The sequence below is a fragment of the Nomascus leucogenys genome, chromosome 3 (assembly GCF_006542625.1).
Source record: "Nomascus leucogenys isolate Asia chromosome 3, Asia_NLE_v1, whole genome shotgun sequence".
In the NCBI taxonomy this organism is placed as follows: Eukaryota; Metazoa; Chordata; class Mammalia; order Primates; family Hylobatidae; genus Nomascus; species Nomascus leucogenys.
Genome location: NC_044383.1, coordinates 73,548,109 through 73,554,300, shown reverse-complemented (window position 1 = coordinate 73,554,300; position 6,192 = coordinate 73,548,109). Strand labels below are relative to the sequence as shown.

Genomic DNA, 6,192 nt, shown 5'->3' with positions numbered 1-6,192 from the left:
CTATGGATAGAAATAGATTGGCTGCCCGCAGCTTCCCAGCCCAAGGCCCGGGGGGCGCGCACCTCCGCTCCGGAGCGGGGCGGACCTTGGCGGAGAGACTGGCGGGTCCCTTTCTCCGCGTTGGCCGCAGCCCCGCCGCCGCCGCCGTGCTCTGAGACCCCGGATTCCCGAGCTGCCGCTGTGGTCGCTCACTCGGCGCCTCCGTCCCGGCCGCCCTCTCCTCGGGACCATGGCGCGCGGTGGCCGCAGCCGCAGCCTGGGGCTCGTCCTGGGGCTGCTGCTGGCGCTGGTGCTGGCCTGCGGGCGCTGCGGGCCAAGCCCACCGTGCGCAAGGAGCGCGTGGTGCGGCCTGACTCGGAGCTGGGCGAGCGGCTCCCAGAGGTCAACCAGAGCTTCCAGTACGGCCGTGAGGCCTTCCTGGGTAAGGAGGACTCTAAGACCTTTGACCAGCTCACCCCGGACAAGAGCAAGGAGAGGCTAGGGAAGATTGTTGATCGAATCAACAATGATGGAGATGGCTTTGTCACTACTGAGGAGCTGAAAACCTGGATCAAACGGGTGCAGAAAAGATACATCTTCGATAATGTCGCCAAAGTCTGGCGGGATTACCATAGGGACAAGGATGATAAAATTTACTAGGAAGAATGCAAACAAGCCACCTATGACCTAGGGAACTCCGCGGAGTTTCATGATTCTTCAGATCATCACATCTTTAAAAAGATGCTGCCACGTGACGAGAGAAGATTCAAAGCTGCAGACCTCGATGGTGCTGCACTCGGGAGGAGTTCACTGCCTTTCTGCATCCTGAAGAGTTTGAGCATATGAAGGAAATTGTGGTTTTGGAAACCCTGGAGGACAATGACAACAACGGGGATGGGTTTTTGGATCAGGATGAATATATTGTGGATATGTTTTCCCATGAGGAAAATGGCTCTGAGCCAGACTGGGTTTTATCAGAACGGGAGCAATTTAACGAATTCCGGGATCTGAACAAGGACTGGAAGTTGGACAAAGACGAGATTCGCCACTGGATCCTCCCTCAAGATTATGATCATGCACAGGGTGAGGCCAGGCATCTAGTATATGAGTCAGACAAAAACAAGGGTGAGAGGCTAGAGAGGAAATATTGGAGAACTGGAACATGTTTGTTGGAAGCCAAGCTACCAATTATGGGGAAGATCTCACAAAAAATCATGATGAGCTTTGATAGACACTCACCAGAATATGGCAGACTGTCATAGGCGTTGTTATTGTCTTGGATGGTTGCTACAATTGTCTAATTTACAGCAGTTGTGTTCCTAAAAAAGCAAGTTTGTACCTCAGATTGGGGTATAAAAATTTTTTCACTCAGTATGTACTGGAAAATGGACATCACTATTCTTTCAGTAAGATTTCTCTCAAAACACATGAAAACCTTGGTAAATTGCAGTTCTCTCTGGGGATATATTGGTACAACATGACTTTTTAAAAGTTTTTTTTTTCAGCTGGGCGTTCTGGCTCAAGCCTGTAATCCCAGCACTTTGGGAGGCCGAGGCGGGCAGATAACGAGGTTAGGAGTTCAAGACCAGCCTGGCCAACATAGTGAAACCCCGTCTCTACTAAAAAAATACACACACAAAAAAAATAGCCAGGCGTGGTGGTGGGCACCTGTAGTCCCAGCTACTTGGGGGGCTAAGGCAGGAGAATCACTTGAACCCGGGAGTTGGAGGTTGCAGTGATCTGAGATCGTGCCATTGCACTCCAGCCTGGGTGACACAATGAGACTCTGTCTCAAAAACAAACAAACAAACAAACAAAAAAACCCACTTCTTTTTATTAATTTTTTTTAAATTCAAACTCAAAGGGGAACAAAACTTGAGAAAGCTCTGTTCTTCAGAAGTTGGGTGGGTTGGGGGAGGCAGTAATATGAAGTGACTGCTATGTATTTTAACTACCAGATTTTGTATATTTGCCACTGTTAACGAGTTGGAAAGTGGAAATTCTGATCAAAAGTGTATCATCCTAGGTAAGCTTATTTCAGAATAAGTCTAATATTTCAGATTTTTCCTTCTCGACTTTATACTCTGAGCTGTTACTGTAAGTGGTGTGTATGAAACCTCCATGCATTTTCCAGGACGGACCTGCTAATATGCACAATAAATCCATGTCTTTGTTTTTCTACTAAAAAGCAATCAAGAAAGATAATGTGAAAAAGAAAGGAATTTAGAGGTAGGGAAAAAGATGAATGTCATACATTTGGAGAACTATAGGAAAATTATAAACACTAAATATACTTAAGAAAACTTTCTTGATATGCCAGTGAGGTAGGCCTGATCTTTGAAATAGTGAATAGGAATACAATGCATTTCCTTGATGATCACTGATTAGAAGGAGGTGGTGGGATCCTTGGGAAGCCAAATGTAGTAAAGTTCTGGATCATGTCCCATCCAGTCCAGTGAATCCATGACCCTCAGGCCTCTCCCCTGAGAACAGCTTATACTATGGAATGAGGACAAGGTGATATTCTGAGCCATGGACTGAATTGGCAGACACAACCTATACTTATTAAAATTTCACCTTATAAGGAGGAGGCGAATGAAATAAAGGATCCCCCTTAGGATTTAAAAAAAAAAGAGAGATAGGTTTAAGACAGAGAAAAGTGCTAAGACCTACTGTGGGTTTATGGTGTCTTCATTAAAGATGTCTTCATCCCATTATCGTCAGCAGACTAACACAGGAACAGAGAACAAAATACCGCATGTTCTCACTTATAAGAGGGAGCCGAATGATGAGAATACATGGACACATGCCGGGGAACAATGCACACTGGGGCCTGTGGGGAGGGGGTTGGTGGTGGGGGAGGAAGAGCGTCAGGAAGAATAGATAGTGGATGCTGGGCTTAATACCTAGGTGATGGGATGATTTGTGAAGCAAACCACCATGGCACATGCTTACCTATGTAACAGTAAGCACATGTACATCCTGTACACGTACCCTGGAACTTAAAAGTTGAAGAAAAAGAAAAAAAAGGATGGCTTCATCAACACAGATATTTTGAATTCTCCCTATGTTTTCACTCTAGAATTTTCACTCTCAAGGCAATTCAATACAGTCAGTTTTGGAATGCATGAAAGACATATCTTTCTTTTGCAATTGAAAATGCAACTGTGAAAGGTGAGGGAAGATAGGAAGAAAGAACAGGCATATACTAGGTCAAGTTTTCTATAACTAATGTATGCTTTCTTATTAGTGAACTTTTTGTTTGTTTGTTTGCTTGTTTTTGAGATAGAGTCTCGCCCAGGCTGGAGTGCAGTGGTGCCATCTTGGCTCGCTGCAACCTCCGCCTCCCAAGTTCAAGTGATTCTCCTGTCTCATCCTCCTGAGTAGCTGGGACTACAGGTGTGCACCACCAGCCCGGCTAATTTTTGTATTTTTAATAGAGAGGACGTTTCACCACATTGGCCAGGATGGTCTCGAACTCTTGGCCTCAATCAATCTGCCTGCCTCAGCCTCCCAAAGTGCTGGCATTACAGGCATGAGCCACCACATCTAGCCTTTTATTAGTAAACTTTGAAAGGTCAGTTGATACCTTGTGTGGTTCCAAAAAGGTTTTAACAGCTTAAAAAGCTACAAATAATAAAGCAAAATAAAATGAGGGAACCAGAGTAAATGGAACATCAGGGTTTAGGAACGCTTTTACACTGTTGGTGGGAATGTAAATTAGTTCAACAATTGCGGAAGGTAGTGTGATGATCCCTCAAGGATCTAGAGCCGGAAATACCGTTTGACCCAGCAATCCCATTACTAGGTATATACCCAAAGGATTATAAATCATTCTACTATAAAGACACATGCACATGTATGTTTAGTGCAGCACTATTCACAATAGCAAAGACTTGGAACCAACCCAAATGCCATCAATGATAGACTGGATAAAGGAAATATGGCACATATACACCATGCACTATTATGCAGCCATAAAAAAGGATGAGTTCATGTCCTTTGCAGGGACATGGGTGAAGCCAGAAGCCATCATTCTCAGCAAACTAACACAGGAACAGAAAACCAAACACCGCATGTTCTCACTCATAAGTGGGAGTTGAACATAAGTGGGAGAGAACACATGGACACAGGGAGGGGAAGATCATACACCAGGGCCTGTCAGGGGGTTGGGGGAAAGGGCAGGGAGAGCGTTAGGACAAATACCTAATGCATGCAGGGCTTAAAACCTAGATGAAGGGTTGATAGGTGTAGCAAACCACCATGGCACATGTATACCTATGTAACAAACCTGCACATTCTGCGCATGTATACCAGAACTTAAAGTAAAAAAAGAAAAAAGAAAAAAAAAGTAACATAAAGCTAAGGGCAAGATTGGAGCATAGAACATAGTGAGAGGCCCTTCATTCTCTTGTTAAGGTCAGGCCATAACTGTGAGTATGGTAGTCCCTCCTTATCCACGATTTCATTTTCCATGATTTCATTTACTACAGTCAATCATGATTTGAAAATATCCAATGGAAAATTTCAGAAATAATTCATGCATTTTAAACTGTAGGCTGTTCTGAGCAGTGTGGTGAAATCTCCTGCCATCACACTCTGTCTTGCCTGGGATGTGAATCATCCCTTTGTCCAACATAAACACGCTGTATATGCTACCTAGTCATTAGTCATTTAGTAGGCCACTCAGGTATTAGTTAGGAATGACTGGGAGCACAGTTCAGAATCCTAATAAGGCAGCCACCTCACCTCTGCACAGAGATGCCTGTGGCAACACCTTTGCAGAGGGCAAGATTCTTCTCCAAAAGCAGTATGTGATGAGGTCTAAAACACAGATAAATGAGATCTCAGAAAGTCAAATTCCTTCACTCTAATCATGTCCACAATTATTTTACCTTGGAAAAACTTTTGAGCAACTATAATTGAACATTGGCCTTAGCCATAAAACTATTTCAGAAAAGGAAACACAGAGTGTATAACTTTAAGAAATATAATTTCCTGGTGAACATATTAAGTTAAAGTGTAAAATATTGATAATGGACTTATGGGATTGTAAATTATGAACCAGTTTAATGTTGGGTAATAGTGAACAAAAATAATGAGTTTAATTCTAGAGTACTTGGTCTCTAGCTCTTTTTTTGGGAAGTAATGGGATCGGAAGGTTGATTCTCTCTTAAAGCCAATCTTGGAGTATTTGAAATGGATGCATGTCATCTACATATAAAAGAATATCTTCCTTATTTTCAGAGTAGGGTCACATATCTAAATCATAGTGTAAAATAATAAAGATAAAAATGTAAAAGAGTGAATATTACAGATTCCTATTTTGCCTCAATGGAAAGTGTTAGCTGATACATGAAGAAACCACTTCCCCACCTCCAGAATAATGCTTAAGCAAATGCAAATATATACAGATTCTAAATGGGCATCAAAAGCAAAACAAAACAAAATTTTAAAGTGAGTTGATTCACCGTGACCAATAATTCATTTTGCCCTCTAAGTCAAAGGACTAGAAGATAAATGAAAGACTAGAAAATTATTATATGATTTGTAACAGAGCCAGTAACACTTATCAATTGTTTCATTTGATCTTCCTGCATTTTCCAGCCCCCTTGTAGTTAGTGAGCTCATATGACTAGCTTTGGCCAATAAAATGAAAGCAAAATTGATCTTCAGACAGAGGTAGTAAAAAGTCTATGTATAATTTTCTAGTCTCTTTTTTCTCCTGATTGAGGAAGTTGTGTATTCCCCATGGGGCATCTACAAGTTGGTGGGCATTGGCTAACCTGGGTCTCTGAGTGACTACGTGGAGCAGAGACTTTTGCTGACCTGTGATAGACATGTATAATGAGCAAGAAATAAATTTTCACTATTGGCTGGGTGTGGTGGCTCATGCCTACAATCCCAGCACTTTGGGAAGCTGAGGCAGAAGGACTGCTTGAGTCTAGGAGTTTGAGACCAGCCTGGCCAACATAGTGAGATTCTGTCTCTACAAAAAATAAAAAAGTTAGCTGGGCATGGTGGCAAATGCTGTAGTCCTAGCTACTCAGGAGGCTGAGGTGAGAGGATTGCTTGAGCCTGGGAGTTCGAGGCTACAGTGAGCTGTGATCATGCCAGGGTATTCCAGCCTGGGCTACGGAGCAAGACCTAGTCTCAAACAAAGCAAAGCAAAACAAACAAACAAACAAACAAACAAACAAAAACTTTACTATG

General features: G+C 42.9%; 1 pseudogene; it reads left to right on the top strand.

Annotated features, from left to right (window-relative positions):
* Nucleotides 1–229: 229 nt before the first annotated feature.
* Nucleotides 230–1,229, top strand: LOC100583119 (annotated as a pseudogene).
* The last annotated feature ends 4,963 nt before the right edge of the window (nucleotides 1,230–6,192 follow it).